At 47.0% G+C, this 16940-nt stretch overlaps 1 pseudogene; it reads left to right on the top strand.

The window, feature by feature from the left end:
* Nucleotides 1–14771: 14771 nt before the first annotated feature.
* On the top strand, nucleotides 14772–16384 carry LOC112900892 (annotated as a pseudogene).
* Nucleotides 16385–16940: the final 556 nt, after the last annotated feature.

Genomic DNA, 16940 nt, shown 5'->3' with positions numbered 1-16940 from the left:
TTCCTCTGCCTCCACCAATTCCTCTTCCTCTTCTCCCATAATCTCCATCACCTCTCCTGACTCCGAAACCTCCAGGGGGGCAATGTCGGAGTTTGATTTAGTAACTTCATACGAGGCTCTCGCTCCTCTGCATTGGGATGTAGAGGAGTGGGACTTCAGCATTTGGTCAGAGGATGATGAGTCCCTGACCGACGATGAGGACCTCCAGATTCTCCTTCATGGGGATCTGGATGAAGGCGACGAAGATTCCTGGGATGACGACTTCTTCTTTTCCTCAGAAGAAGATACCAAGGACACTTCAACCAACGATGACTCGGCAGCAGGAGGGTTCCTGCATGGCGGATTGTTGACTTCAGAAGACGACGGGGATGCCAGCGACAACGCCAGTCATAGCAGTGATGACGGCGACAACAGCAGTAGCAACGGCGGCGGCGGCGATGGCAGCGGCGATGATGACACCAGCGCGTCTCCCCCATACAAGCGCCACAAGTCCTTAGGGACTTACTGGTGGTAGTTCGTAGGGTCTTCCACCATTGTGCACAGAGCCGGTAGATCGGCTTCTTTTGTAATAATTTCTCGTAGATGAACCCTTTCATTTCAGTAATCCAACGTCTGAAAATCCAATCTTCTAAAGTCCGATGGCATCACATCGGCCTTTCTCCTTGAATTGTTCGATCCAATCCCAAGCTTTTCCTTTATTCCGGATCAGAAATCTCGGAGATCTTCAAGAACTCGAATACCCTTCAAATGATTTCGCCAATAACAAGAGTACTCTGTCAAGATCCATCCCTACTTTTCTTTTGCCATCTGGCTATGTGCCAAGGCAATTTGTCTGACTCTTCCTCGAAATTGACTTTTAAGGAAACAGACGTGCCCCTGTTATTACTGCTTCCCCCGATCCCAAATCAAGTCAAAAAATATGATTACCAAGAAAAACCTGCAAAGAAGTCGAACCATTTCTTTTAAGTTCAAGAGACACCTGCAATCAACTTCTCTGCTTTTATCGAAGCCCGGGACTTGCAGGTTCTGATTATTGCTTCTAAAGTCAATGGCTTAACATCGGCTATTCAATCTTTAGCTCCGTGCGCGGACCTGCACTGTTCTTTCTTTACATATCTGACTTGTTCATCTCGTTCTACCTTACAACCTGATGCACTGTACCGGCTTTTAAAGTACCCGATGGATACCGACCTGCAGCCTAATGTACCACAAAGTACCTGATCATGTCGACTTGCAGCCCGATGTATCACATCGGCTTTCCTCACAGATACCCTGATTGTGTTGGTCCATAGCCTGATGCATTACATCGGCTTCATCACTCGTCTTCCCACATGCTCGGGAAATATTTCTTGAGGTGTTGGCCATTGATGGCTACCGGAAATTTAACTCCATCCAATTCTTCAAGCATGTACGCATTCCCTGGTAGAACTTGATCAACTCTATAAGGCCCATGCCAATTCGGAGACTCTCTACCATATATCGCATCCTTAGTCTCCAATGGTAGCACCGCTTCCCATACTAAATCTCCAACTTGAAATTCCTTCGGTTTAACCTTCTTATTATACACGCGGGCTACCTTTGCCTTATTTTCCTTGATCTATTCCAGCGACCAAAGCCTGAGTTCCATAATATCTTCCACATTGTCGCTCATTACTATGGCATATTCTTTAGCAATCAAATCATTCTGAAACTCTATCCGTCTCGAACCGGCCGTAATTTCCTATGGTAATACGACCTCCTACCCATACACCAAATGATATGGTGAAGTTCTTGTTGCCCCGTGGCATGAAACACGATAAGCCCATAATGCTTCTGATAATACTTCATGCCAACGCCGTAGGTATTCATCAATCTTCCTTCTGATCAGCTTGATCAAACTCTGATTGGACGCTTCGGCTTTTTCATTTGCTTGAGCGTAGTACGGAGATGACCTGATCAATTTAATCCCCATGTCGGCAGCGAACTTTTTGAATTCATCAGATATAAACACCGACCCTCCATCTGTTGTAATGGTCTGAGGAATCCCAAACCTATGAATAACGTGTTCTTTGATGAAATTGATGACGTTGCTCGACGTTACTGACTTCATAGGAATAGCCTCTACCCACTTAGTGAAATAATCTGTGACGGCCAAATAAACTAATGGCTTTTACTCGATGGAGGATTAATCTTACCGATCATATCCATGCCCCAGCCTCTGAACGGCCAAGGTTTGATGATAGGATTCATTGCTGATGCTGGTACTATTTGTATTTTCCCAAACCTTTTACAGGCCTGGCATCCTTTATAATACTTGAAGCAATCTTCCAGCATATCAGGCTAATAATATCCCGAGCGTCTAATCAACCACTTCATCTTGTGGGCTGATTGATGAGTACCACACGTACCTTCATGGACTTCATGTAAAAGCCGATTGGATTCAATCGGCCCCAAGCACATAAGCAGTAGCCCTTCTAGAGTCCTCTAGAACAAGTCGTCCCTATCAAGACGTACTTCATGGCTTTGTAACATATCTTCTTAGGTGCCCCCCGAGCCGAATCCTTCAAGTAATTGAAGATATCGGCTCTCCAATCCCCCTAATCCAGCAGGTTTATTAGGAAATCAGCTCCATCCGCCGTATCCTTGTAACCTGAAGCCATCTGGGCGAGATCATTGGTCTCAGAATTTTGTACTCTTGGTATCCAATAGAAATTTATATATCTGAACCGGGTCATTAACTCCTGGCATTGTCTCCACAAGGGAAACAACAACTCACTCTCACATCGGTACGTTTCCGTGAGCTGAGAGATGACCAGTTTTGAATCTCTGAAAACTTCTACTGCTTCTGCTCTGGCCTCAAGAAGTAATTCCATACCTTTGAGCACCGCTTCATACTCAGCTAGATTGTTGGTGCAAGGTGTTGGCAATCTGATTGAAAAGAAATATGTTGCCCCCCGAGGCGAAACGAGCAGGATACCTATGCCAGAACCATCTCCACAGATCGACCCATCAAAATACATTGCCCATGCGCGGATGGAAAGCGCTGCTATGTCTGAGCTGGTCCTTTCTGCAATGAGGTCAGCCAGCGCCTGCCCTTTGACTGCCTTCGCAGGCTGGTACCAGATATCAAACTCTGACAAAGCAAACATCCACTTACCGAGTCAGCCTTTCAACACCGGGGCGACAATATATGCTTGATAACATCTGATTTGCAGATGACAATCGTCTCAGCGGAAAGCAAGATGTGGTGGAGTTTCGTACAGGTAAAGAATAGACAAAGGCATAATTTCTCAATTTCGGGGTACCTGGCCTCTACATCTAGCATCCTTCTGCTGAGATAAAAAACAACTCTCTCCTTACCATCCTGCACTTGTACGATGACCGAAGCAATGGAAGTGTCACCTACTGACAGATAAATATAGAATGGCTTACCCGGCTGGGGTGGGACTAACACAGGCGGTTTGAATAGATATTTTTTGATATCTTCAAACGCCTGTTGTTGCTCTGCCCCCCAGCGGAACTCGTCATTGGCTTTAATTTTTACCAACTCCATGAATGGCTCGATTCTTCCTGACAGATTGGAAATAAATCTTCTGGCAAAATTGATCTTGCCAATGAGTTGTTGGAGTTCCTTCTTTATAGTAGGTGGCACCATTGTTCTTACAGCTTCTTGACTTTTTAGGCCGATCTCAATTCCTCGTTCATGAACCAGAAAACCCAGGAACTGACCGGCCGATACACCAAAGACGCACTTCTTTGGATTCATTCTAAGCCCGAACTTCCTGGTTCATTCCAAAACCCGCTGTAGATCTCCTAAATGCCCCTCAGCCGATGCAGATTTCACCACCATGTCATCAATGTAAATTTCCACCAGCTTACCAATCAAGTCATGAAACATATAATTCATGGCCCGTTGGTATGTAGCACCAGCATTTTTCATCCCAAAAGTAATGACCACATACTCGAATAATCCCACTGCACCTGGTACTCTGAATGCGGTCTTATGGATATCCTCTAGAGCCATAAAAATTTGGTTATAACCAGCGTTGTCATCCATGAAACTCAACATCTTATGACCAACAGTTGCATTAATCAACGTCTCCGCAACTGGCATCGGGTACTCATCTTTTGGTGTAGCTCTGTTAAGATCTCTGAAGTCTAAACAGACTCTCCACCGGCCATCCTTCTTCTGTACAGGCACAACACTGGAAATCCATTCAGCATACCTGCATGTCTGATAAAGCCTGCTTCTAACATCTTTTCGACTTCTTTCTTGACTTCTTCTAGGACTTCGGCCTTCATTTGCCGCCCTCATTGCTGGAACGGCCGAAATCCTAGCTTAAGAGGGAGCCGATGCTCAATAATACTTCTATCCAACCCAGGCATCTCTGTGTAATCCCAGGCAAAACAATCCGCATATTCTTTCAGCAACACTATCATCGGCTCTCGCAACTCTGGACTCAATTTCTTGCTGATAAATGTTGGCCGTGGCATATCCCCAGGACCAATGTCAATTTCTTCCATCTCATCAGCAGATGTAAACCCGTATCCTAGCTTTCCTTCATCCATTAAGTCGATACTGCAAATAAACGATGAATATGACGTAAAGGATTCGGCCGATCGTAGGGACGGCCAACTTGTTCTTTTCATTAATTTGTGCCACTTTACAATCAACATATGGCCATCATCTCGAGCGGGCCTCTTTGTGATATTATAATGATGTAACATGGTTGACAAAACAATTCAATTCTTATTTTTTGGGGCCGATCGCAGGGATCGGCCTCTCCTGTTACCTTGGTACAAACTAACTTTGCACCCCGTCTACTTCGTAAGGCTAGTGGATAAGACCAGCCTCACCCTTTTTTGTAGCTTCCACGCGGTCGCAACCTTCCAAGCTAATCCCTGAGATCGGCTCCTGGTCCTCCGCATCCCAGACACTCATGGCAGCATGTGAAACTTCACAGAATCGTCCACATGAACTACTTCTACTTCATCTCCATCCCATTGAATCAGACATTGATGCATTGTAGAAGGGATACAACAATTGACATGGATCCAATCTCTCCCAAGTAGGACGGTGTACGAGCCCTGCTGTTGACAACATAAAATGAAGTAGGGACGGTCTTGCCTCCTACCGTCAAATCCACGCTGAGGACTCCTTGCGCCTCCGAAGTTTGTCCGTTGAAGTCACTTAACGTGATGTTGGTTTTAATTAGATCCCCAACAGAATGTCCAACCGGCGCAGCACTGAGTACGGCATTATGTTAACCGCTGCTCCTGAGTCGACTAGCATCCTACTGACAGGCTAGCCGTTTATGTAACCCTTGAGATATAAAGCTTTCAGGTGCCTGTAATTCCTCTCTCGGGGATTCTCAAATATGACTGGCCGTGGTCCCAAGTCAAGCTGAGCCACTGGCACCTCCTCATGGCCTGGTGCATGAAACTCTGCAGGAAGAACAGACACCATTACATCGGCTTTCGACTTCTTGGGATGCCACACCTTCTTGGAAGAACTTGCCTCTGCTTTTTGGGGGCGGTGAACTTTCTCCGCCAAATCCGGTCGCGCCTTCCTCAGCGTTTCCAAATATTGGGCCTCGGCTTCTTCCAGGCTGCGCAACGCTGCACCCTCCGCTTCTGGGACCGGTTAAGCCCATCAGGACACCAGTGTGGTCGGTGACATTTGTCTTCCTCACCTTCTGAGTTCCCCACTATGCGTGATGACTCGGCTTGTCCATGGCGGGGCTGCACTAGTCCTAAACGCTGAAAAACTGAGGTACTTCTTGCATCTTGCTTCTGAGACTTCACTCTGGGCAATCCTCAAGAGTGGGTAATTGTTTCATACCAGAATCCCAACAGTACTTGAAGAACGGGCAATGCCATTGATCTCGCATATCCTCTCGCTTCCTCAGGCGTTTCCCAGTGCGCCACTCGTATTCTTCTTCTTCAGTCTCGTGTTGGGAGACGCTGTTGATACTGATACTGGTATTTTCTCAGAAGATGAGAGGAAACCGGTCGTTGATTCCTGACGTGCCTCACCTGCTCTTCGGTGATATAGTCCCTTTCTTCTTTTTAGGGCTGATCGCGGGAATCGGCCTCCTGCTATCGTGATGTGTGTCCTGCCATGTTAATCCCGAATGTAAAATCTAGCTGATGACGTGTTGACCGGTCGTACCCTTCCACCATGTTTACATTCAGGAATGGTTGAGTATCAACCTTCATGGTGTACTGCCCCAAGATTAATCGGCCTTGCTCAATAGCCGATTGTATCTGTCGCCGGAGTTCCTTGCAGTCACCGGTACCGTGAGTGAAAAGTTATGTCACTTGCAGTATGATCTCCCCTGGAGCTCCTGAGCTGTTGGGATTTTGCAATCTTCAGGGAACTTCAACTGCTTCTTCTTCAAGAGTAAGTCAAATATTTGTTCGACCTTGCTCACATCAAAATCAGATCCTTTCGAAGGCCCTTGTTGTTTCACCCACTTGCAGGACACGGGTTTTGCCCCCCGTGCCCACTCTACAACTGCTATCTCCTGGTCATCCCCAGAATCTTTGGAGTCTTCAGCGTCAACCATCACTACTTGATGTTTGAACTTGTCTTGGTATAATTCTGGGTGGCGTTGCTCGTATACTGTCATCTTTTGTACCAGATGTACCAAAGAGTTGAACTCCAGCTGGAAAACCAGATCTTTGATCGGTTTTACCAATCCAAAGACGCCAATTCAACTGCCTCTTTTTCTGAAATCCGAGTCGAGTAGCACCGGGTCTTAACTTCTCTGAAACGCTGGATGTATTCCGCCACCGTTTCTCCCCGCTTCTAGCGGACCTGTGCCAAATCAGCAATCCCAGCCTCTGCAGCTTCTGAATGATATTGTATATGGAACTGTTCCTCTAGCTGCTTCCAGGTGCGGATAGAATCAGGACCAATGATGTGTACCATCCAAAAGCCGGCCCTGTGAGAGACTGCGAGAAAAATCTTACTCGCAATGGATCCGACACCGAAATCATCCCTAGTTGCGCCAGATATCGGCTCACGTGCTCTATGGAGCTGGATCCTTCCGCTCCGCTGAACTTGGTGAACTTAGGCAGCCGATACTTGGGTGGCAGGGGAATCAAGTCGTACTCGCTTGGATACAGCTTGGTGTAGCCGATCGTCGCCTTCTTGGGAGAATGCCAAATTAATCTCTCAAAATGGTACTAATTTGATCCACTGTATAAACTCCTAGGGCCGAGTGCGTACCTTCGTGACTCGGCCCTGTCGCGTAAGTAGCCAGCCATGCCTGTTTGTCGGCATCGACTACAGATGTTCCTCCAGCTGTTCTCTGCGTAGGTTGCACCGGGCTACCGCCATATGGTATGTACGCACAAACATGCCCATGTGGTACCTCCTTTGGGGTTCACTGAAGAATTGGTGATCAACAGGGTCACCTCCCACCTTGTACATGACGTATGCTGGAGAATCATGTTGCTCTGGAGCTGCAAATGTGTAAGGCACTGGTGGCCTGGCTTGAGAAGGCAACTCTCCTTTGTGACTCCCTAAAGCAGGTCCTGTTGGAGAGTACTGGTGTTTCATAATCTCCTGCACCACACGTACCGCGACGCACTCAAGGGTGTTCATCAAACTCTCGGAATGTCGATGTAACGAATGAGCCACCATGTAGTTGACTTCCTGCCGGAGAGCTCGCGTGCGTTCTTCCGTAGGAGTGGACAGATCCACTTCGTCGAGTGCACCTTCAGATGAAAATCCCTTCCATCTGATGCCATGGTGACGGGTCCTTTCAAATGAGCCGATGAGATCGGCTTCAAAAGTAGCCTTTATTTCATTATACTTCTACTTGTGCTCATCAGACAACTCTTCGTAAGTAATCGGGTTCTCGTTCGGCATCTTGACAACGGAAGTCGATGTAGCCGAAGAAGATGATGCAGTCGATTGTAGTCGATGTAGTCGAAGGAAGTAGTCGATGTAGTTGATGAAGTCGATGAAGTAGTCGATGAGGTCCCACTGGGTGTGCCAGAATGTGTTGTCGGTCAAAACCCACCGGCGAGCAGCGACAGGCAACACGAGGAGCCGGGAGGCTTCAGAGACGGCTGGTGGATCCCAGTCCCTCGGTCAACGGCCCAGAAGTCCGCCACACGCCCTGGCTTGGTGAAGTGCTAAGCGTGCCACCTGACCTATACCTGATTAGGAAGGTGTAGAAGTCGTTATCAGTTGTTTCCCTGCATGCACAGCCACGTCAAACATTAGTCCGAGCCGCGACCGGCTCTTAAAATGACTTCCAAGATCGGCTAGAAGAGCCAATGGAGCCTCTACACTGGGTCGGACCTGTCCTTGTACCAGGTTGGACCTTCGGGGTAACCCTCAGAATCGGCTAAAAAGCCGATTGCATCCGTTTAACAGATCGGATCTATTAATACTCGAATGTCTTGTACGAATCTGATAGAAAAGATAAAAGCATGCTCTGTAATTACCAAGCTAATCCAATCTACGACAGTAAAAGTCTTCACCGTGCAACCGGAACATCCTACACGTGGTTAAGCCTAACGAACATGAAAGATAACAGGACGCTAACCTAAAAAGAGGCCTAAAAACCAATTAATAAGCGGATTCCCGAAACAATCACTCCTTAGATTACCATAAAGCACAAATCATGCAGCCGGAATGTTCAACCCGTTTGAAGGGCCTAATCATACGGATATTAAACCGAATTCTTGTAGTACAAAGAACTACCATAACAGATTAGATCTACCAGGCGAAAACAGAGCAAGGTGTTGCCCTTACACCTGGAATTGCGCGCAAGGGCAACTAAACGATTACTAACAGCAAACAAGGCATAGATCTACTATTAAGAACTAATGCAGTATCATAATCGTTTAAGATAACTAGTGTTACTCGTCATCAACAACGCTTCAGCACGAGAAACACAAAGATAAGCAGATAAATGCGATGCTGCCCCGACCATGCGGAACATGATCGGAGCAGCATGTCGATTATCTGGAGAAACCCTTAGAAAAGGGGTGGCGATGCGCCGAGAGTTTGCTGTGAATGTTGGATGATTGATTGTTGAATCTCACGATACATATTTATAGTCCGGAGACTTGATCTTTTTAACTAACCCTAGCTGATTATGATGCAATCTCTAACTTACTATGTTTAAAACTATCCTTACTAGATACACGGCCATCCCGGCCCTTAATACGCTCTCGCACAAGAGCCGATTCGCAAACTGTCACGATGATCTCCTTCAGCCCATGTTGCTCTCGGCCCATCCTTTGGCCCAGTCAAATTATGGCGATAACAAATGTTTAATCGGAGCTCCTTCTATCTCTTTATTTCGTTACAAATAGGTCCTCATCCTTTTAAACTACTCCCTAAATGAATTTAACTCATCAGTTCATGCGATATTTTGTTCCGAATCGACTCCAAACTCCACCACGCATCATTTCCAAATATTTTCTCCAAGTCTCAGGATCCACATCCGACAAATGTAATAGTCTTCTCTATTTTTTTTAATCGAAGCTCTTTATTTTCCTCTCTTTTTTTAAGCTCGTTGGCGAACTTTTGTTTTTATTGTATGATTGTTTGTGTGTCGTAGCCGACGGTGTGACCGATGAGTAGTATCGCGAGCCGGAGCCCGAAGACCCGTACCTCAAGGAGGAGCTTCCAGAAGGCTTTGAGAACGGCAAGTCCAATCCATCCTTTGATGCATATTTATCCCAGTTTTTATAAACATAACCTATTGGCCCGTTTTATAAAATGCATTGTTTTATTGCAATACATGGTTGGATAGCCACCCCTTGATTGTTATGACTATTCCTTGATGACCTAGGTTAATGTCTATATAGGATTTGCTCTGTTGGACGTTAACTACTGCTAGAGATGCTTAGGACCTGTTATTCCATTTATTATATTTTAATCATGACCATAACGCGCTTTATCAAAAATAAAGGTGTGAGTGTTTTAAAAGATAAGACGGGATTTTCGGAAAAATAAGAAAAAAGATATAACCTGATGAGATGGACAGTATTTCCTGTGTGAATACCACTAGTGAGCTTGTACCTTTGTGGTTGAGCATGGTTGGGAGATGTCCGTCTTGTCAATGTAAGGATGAACTGAGGTGTCATCTTGCCTAACCCACTTATCGTACAACTACTCGACCATTGTGTGGGCAACGGCTTAGCATAAACCCCACTAGTTGTTCTGCTAGCCAAAAGGAGAGCTGGTGAGCAATGAGAGATCATGGAGAAGGAATACGATCTGTGTAAGTTATGTCCCGGTTATGACTTTGTTGATAGGTCATTAACCCCATGGTTGCTTCCGTGTTGGCTAGTTAGATTCAGCTAAGGTGGGTAATGGCTTTATTAGGATCCGCAGCGACACTAAGGTGTTCGTAGTGCGGTACCCTACTTGTGGGTAAAGTGTACAACTTCTGCAGAGTGTAAAGTCTATTCGAATAGCCGTGTCCACGGTATTGGACGAGTTACGGCATGGTCACTTCAATCGATATTTTGGGATGGTTGGTTTTGTGGCATGAGTTGTTTGAAAGTGTCTGGCAGTTGTGCCGTGAGCTACTATGGATGTGGAGTCAGGCAGCATTAAAACTTAGATCCTTTGTGTATGATCAACTCCACTTATTATTCGATTACTACAGAAATATTTTGAGAAAACTCTTTTATTAAATGAACCCTTGCATGTGTAAAATCTTTCTTTATCGTAAATGAACCCTAGCCTTATTCTTGATATATCATGTGCATGATATTTATTATCCCCTCCGTGGGTGTGGTCGGACTTGTTGAGTACGTATGTACTCACTCTTGCTTAGTTTTTACAGAGGAGGATCCCAACTTCGTTTCTGAAGACGTCGAGTAGGTCGCCGTCCTGCACCCAACCTTGCCTGTGGTTCAGGGTCTCCACAGGAAGCTTACCATGGCGCAAGACTCTGATATTATCTTAGATGTCGTTGGCACTTTAGTTTGACTTTTTAGTTCTTATATTGTCCCTTATGATAGTGACGCTTCAGTGGCCGCTATCTCAACGGTTTGTACGGTAATGAACCATCTGATGTAATAAATATGTTATCAGCCTCCTGGAACTGATATTTGTATCACATTTAGTCATCTCTGATGAGGGGATGCTTCATGCCCCCTACTGGTTATATATTGAAATTCAAAAAAAAAAGTTAAGGATACATGTCAAAAGAAAAGGAAAAGAAAAAGGAAGCAAAAGTACATCATGAATCTAGCCATTGCACTATTTCAGGGAATATTTCTTCTTTGCCGGATAACCATGACTATCTTTCTTGAATATTTCTCTGCATCTTTTGACTAATAAATTGTGATGGTGATTGTCAAAGATGAGGCCATTCATAGTCGACTACATACTCCAAGACATAGGAATTATGGTCTCCATGAAGAAAGGATGCGCAGCCATAGGAATTATGATCTTCTGACTCTTGAGTGATTGCAGATTCTCATATCCTGGATAGTTGTCATGAATCTGCAGGTTCGTTGAGTTCCAGCATTTCTTTTGCGAAAGTTCCAGCATTTTTCAGAGAAAGGGCAATACGAAAATATACGCTGTGCAGTTTCATCCCCAATTATCGTAACATAGCACACATGCATGACTCTGCAGCTTCTTGCAAGTAAGAAGGTAGCTTGTTGGTTCGCTTTCTCAGTTGCTTTCCTCCCGTGAAATTGGTTATGTGTTGTTTTTATGTTTGTTTGTGCAGCCATATGGTAGTTTCTTCTTGAAGGAAAGCCTAGCACGGCAAAAGCTGGTGCGGGCCATCGATACTATGTCTTCCATCGAGATTAGGAAAAGTTTCTTTTACCTCGCTCAATTTTAGGATGAATCTGTATTTTCTCCCAAAACAATAAAATCATCCGTCGTCTATATTTCTTGGACTCGTGATACCGGATAGTAACTTCCCTAGCTGGTTTTTCTCTTTTCTTTTATATTTATTTTTTCGGAATCTTTAAAAAATTATAGTAAATAAAAAATTATAAATAGAAAATCCAATTTTGTTAGATTTCACGTGAGTAGATATATGCAGTGAATATATGATATGATATAATTTAGTAAAAAATTTGTTTGTACTTTTAGATATATATTTTCTGTAATTAATTCATAGCTACAGTTTCTATAGTCCAGTTATGGTAAAATTTTTACGGTGGGCTAACCATTATATATGCTTGAGCTAGTAAGAATTTGATGTTTATTGGAAACATATAGTGATTAGTCTCGTAGGTGACCTTACTTGCACCGGACGACCGATAAATAAGAATTTCACTGGCATAACGCGACAAAGAAAGAATTGCATCCCACATAGCTGCGGCCCACGCCCCATGCACTCGAATGTAGTAGTCTCGAATGATTTAGCCCACTAGCGTCTTTGTCATGGCTGCGGGCGCAAGACACGGGTAGTCAGAATATACAAGTACACTAGATGGTGACATACAGCTCTAGTACGAGCGATGTACAAGGTAGGTGTCGTCGTACCAAAATTTCCAAAGAACCCCATTGTTGATGAGAAAATATATAGCATCGGACCAGCTAGCCGACGGAGCAGCGGGATATAATCATTCAAGCCATGCTCGACGAGGTCCCTGACATATGTGATCCAAATATGATGCAATTCTGGCCCGCTTACTTACGGGCGATTGACACATGGGACTGACATGGCAGCTGATGTGTCAAAAGGTGCGGTCTTCGTTCAGTATAGCTCGATCATGCTTGGGCTCCTGCGTTCCCACTCTGTCAGTCACAGTGCAAGCATCAGACGTCTCTTTCTTAATTAACGGCCAATTTTATTTGGCACGGGTGAGTTTTAAAACCTTTCGGTCCACGGCTCTTCCTGATTTTGAAGTGTCAGGAAGAAACAATTATCGTACCTGCAACTCCAGGTAAACTTACAGGGTGGTATGCAACGTGCCAATGTTATTTAGACCCGTTTAGTTCGCCTTGTCACATCAAAGAAAATCTTACCATTTAGAAGTATTAAATAAAATATTTATAATTTTTTTTCACAAATGGGTGCTAATTCGTGAGATGAATTTAATGAGCCTAATTAATCTATGATTTGCTACAGTAGTGCTACAGTAACCATGCACTAATCATAGATTAATATACTTTTGCAATTAAACTTTATTTAATGCTCATAAATAATAAAATTCTTTTTATGTGACAGGGCTAAAATTTAGCCCTCCGGAATCAAACACCTCTTTATTTGCTCATGAATCTTGACTATTGAGGATGCGCATAAGTACACAGCGAGGAGTTTACTATTGGAGGGGGCATCACATCGGTGCGATGATGATAAAGACCAATAATGTTTTTTTTATTAAAAAACAAAACACAAGAGAGACGGCCCATCCGTCAACACTAATAGTATAAGGTCTGTTTGGAGTAACTAAAATTGAGTGCTAAATTATAGCACATATTAGCACTTATGCACATGCTAAAATTTACAATCTTAACTAAAATTTAGCCCACTCTATTAACACTTCTATTTAGATAAGCTAGTACTAAAATTTAGCACTTTCACCCATTAGAATTTGAATCCAAATAAAATCTAAAACAATCATACAGCACCAGGGCCCGTCTCAATCCGACGACGGACCAAACAAATACAACTAAGCTCGGACAGCATGAGTGTTGGATGCGACAGTGATGGATCCAGCAACGACGCAACAGGCCACGGAGTCCCAGGAACAGCCCACAGGCCACCGATCGATCGAGTTGCCACATTCACCTGCAGCTCGGGTCGCCGCTATGGAGGAGTTGAAGGCCATGCCAGGCATGCCCATGTTGATCGGGTCGTCCATTCCATCCATCCATGTGACGGACCCATTGGATTCGAGCTGCATATCTGGTCAGGGTTTGACATTCTGTAGGGGGGGGGGGGGGGCAGTTGCCATGAATTGTGCGTAATCACATTCATGTGTAATTATGCTCTATCTGTTCTTTCTTTTTGATAAACATTATGCTCTATCTATTTGCTATACGCCCGTAGAACATGCCTGTCTTGTCATGATCATTGATCTTCATCAGCTGCCGACCGTTCATCGTTTCCCAAATCACATGTTGGGACGCCGGTCTTACCGAGTTAAGGTTGCTAGAGACTAACGTAGTCACCAAGCTGAATGCTTGGCAGACGGGAATCGATGATACTCCGGTGGATCCATGAGCTGAGCTCCTGTCCATCATCTGATATATACTGCAGCCCTATGCAGTTGAGTCACTGACGTGTGGGTTCGAACCCACCCGTCATTGGCCAGGCACTGTGTCCAGAGGAGTCTCGTCCGAACTCCAAAGAAACTGGCCAGTAACACTCTGCAGGTGCCATGCATTGCCAACGAGGGGATCCCGGCTCTCCTGGGCTCTGGGACGGTGGGACCTGACCTGATGTAGGTAGGTGGCCTCCAACTCCAAACCACCAAAAGTCAGAGGGAGGCGCAACTGCCCGCCATCAGGCGACATGCCAACCCGCTCACCAACAAAACCTCAGAGAGCGCGGCATCGCGTGCCATCCACCAGCGGCGGTGCAACGGAGCACGCCGGCCTTCCGATGGCCCCATAGGATCACCCTGCCTGGCGCGTCAAATCTTTATTCATTTTCCGTTGCCCCTCGCCGTCCCCAAACACGGTGCCCGATCTGGCCACCTGCGCGCGCTCCCGGCTCCGTCGCGCTATATAAACACGGCCCAGGGTTGCAGCCCTACAGCCAAGTACAGATTATTCACAGTACCACCACCTGTAGTTGTTGGGAGGTATTGGTAAAAGAGTGAGACACTGAGCTGGCATGGCGGCGGAGGGCGAGTTCAAGCCGGCGGGCGATGGGGTGGAGGGCGCCGAGACGGCGTCCTCCAAGCCGCGGTTCCGAATGCCGGTGGACTCCGACAACAAGGCCACCGAGTTCTGGCTCTTCTCCTTCGCGAGGCCGCACATGAGCGCCTTCCACATGGCGTGGTTCTCCTTCTTCTGCTGCTTCGTGTCCACCTTCGCGGCCCCGCCGCTGCTGCCGCTCATCCGCGACACGCTGGACCTCACGGCCACGGACATCGGCAACGCCGGGATCGCGTCCGTGTCCGGCGCGGTGTTCGCGCGCCTCGCCATGGCACGGCGTGCGACCTGGTGGGGCCCGCCTCGCGTCGGCGGCCATCATCCTCCTCACCACGCCCGCCGTCTACTGCTCGTCCATCATGAACTCGGCGGCGGCGTTCCTGCTCGTGCGCTTCTTCACGGGCATCGCGCTCGTCGTTCGTGTCCACGCAGTTCTGGATGAGCTCCATGTTCTCGTCCAACAAGGTCGGGCTGGCCAACGGTTACGCCGGCGGGTGGGGCAACCTCGGCGGCGGCGTCGTGCAGCTGCTCATGCCGCTGGTGTACCAGGCCATCCTCAAGGCTGGGAGCACGCCGTTCACGGCGTGGGCGCCTGGCGTTCTCATCCCGGCTTTTATGCAGTCGTGCTCGGCCATCGCGGTGCTGGCGTTCGGGCAGGACATGCCCGACGGCAACTACCGGAAGCTGCACAAGAGCGGGGAAATGCACAAGGCCAGCGTCGGCAGCGTGCTCCGCCACGGCGTCGGCAACTACCGGGCCTGGATCCTGGCGCTCCTGTACGGCTACTGCTTCGGCGTGGAGCTGACGTGAACAACATCATCGCGCAGTACTTCTTCGACCTCTTCGGCGTCAACCTCCAGACGGCCGGGCTCATCGCGCCAGCTTCGGTTGGTGAACCTCGTCTCCCGCCCCGTCGGCGGGAGCCTGTCCGACGGGCTCTCCAGACGGTTCGGCATGCGCGGCAGGCTGTGGGGGCTGTGGGCCATCCAGACCATCGAGGGCGTGCTGTGCATCGTGCTCGGCCTCGTGAGCGGCTCCTTCGCCGCGTCCGTGTCCGTCATGATCGTCTTCTCCCTGTTCGTGCAGGCCGCCGAGGCCTCACCTTCGGCGTCGTGCCTTCGTCTCGGGGAGGCGCTGGGGCTCGTCAACGGCATGACGGGCGGCGCGGCGTGGGGCGCCGTGCTGACGCAGTACATCTTCTTCCACGGCACCAAGTACAAGACGGAGACGGGGATCATGTACATGGGGGTCATGATCATCGCGTGCACGCTAACCCACCGCGCTCATCTATTTCCCGCAGTGGGCGGCATGCTGGCGGGGCCGCGCCCGGGGTGACGGCGGAGGACTACTACAACCGGAGTGGACGGCGGAGGAGCGCGACAAGGGGTACAACACCGGGAGCGTGCGGTTCGCGGAGAAACGTGCGCGCGAGGGCGGACGGAGCGCGGCTTCGGGCATCATCCAGCCCATGGAGTCCTCGCAGGCCGACGTGTGAAACTTTTCCGAGGAAGAAGAAGATCTAAGAAGCAAATGTTACGTGCCTATATCGGTATGATGAGAGAGGTCCCGCGTGCGATGGCATATGCACCGTTCCGGTAGCTGTGCAGGCTCGTGCCTAACGGGAATGTGTGTGTGCGACGTCCAGGGCTCTTTCTGCGTGTGATTACAGTTTTGTGGCGCCTGGTTTTCACTTTGTAACGCGTGCTACTTTTTGTCATCCTAAGTCTGTCTATATATATACTTTTCCTTTTTAAATACATACTACTTTAGTCCTAAATATTAAGCAACTTGGTTTAAGTTAAACGATTCTAAGGGTGAACAAGCTTATAAAAAGCACCGATATCAAATGAGTATAATTCGTTATGTATTTTTCATGATTATATTTTGATGTTAATACTTTTTCGATCAATTTGATTGGACTTAGAACACTTTGATTTGGACCAAACTAAAATGCCAATTAATCACCGTGGGCCTTTACATATGCTCCTATGCTAGTTTTCATACCCAGCGTCCATGTCTATATACCATGTTTCAAAGAAAAGTTCTTATTACTCCCCTCAAGTATTGTTAAAGTCCGGATAACCCCTAAACTATCTTTTGGTTCAATTTACCCACTAAACTATATCAT

This window comes from Panicum hallii, chromosome 7 (assembly GCF_002211085.1).
Source record: "Panicum hallii strain FIL2 chromosome 7, PHallii_v3.1, whole genome shotgun sequence".
NCBI lineage: Eukaryota > Viridiplantae > Streptophyta > Magnoliopsida > Poales > Poaceae > Panicum > Panicum hallii.
The sequence above is the reverse complement of the archived record's forward strand: the minus strand, read 5'-3'. Positions and strand labels throughout refer to the sequence as shown.